We start from the raw sequence: 394 nt of genomic DNA, 5'->3' as shown, positions 1-394 counted from the left end.
TTATTATACATTTTCAAAAATGAATACAGTGGAGTCACATCTTACGCGGGGGTTAGGTTCTAAGGTCAGCGCGTAAGAGGAAAATTGCGTATAGTGAACATTACCATAAAGTACAGTACACACAGTACACACAGTATACACTGTATACATTAGAACATTAGAACAGGGGTGGCACGCGAGCTGATTTTTTTTTTAATGGCAGGCTGTGGGTCCCGGCCATCGCTGAGCCTGCTGCCGGCCTGGGGTTCCGTTCACTCAGCTGCCAGCCGGGGTCCCAGCCGGCGACTCCGCTCAGCCTCCTGCCGTTCACCCCGGCCGGCAGGAGGCTGAGCGGGGTCGGTGGCCGAGACCCTGGCTCAGGGCCGGCTCTGGCTTTTTCGCCGCCCCAGGCGAA

The sequence above is a fragment of the Terrapene carolina genome, unplaced genomic scaffold (assembly GCF_002925995.2).
Source record: "Terrapene carolina triunguis isolate 2854851 unplaced genomic scaffold, T_m_triunguis-2.0 Scaffold25281, whole genome shotgun sequence".
Lineage (NCBI taxonomy): Eukaryota > Metazoa > Chordata > Testudines > Emydidae > Terrapene > Terrapene triunguis.
Note: the sequence above shows the minus strand (reverse complement) of the source record.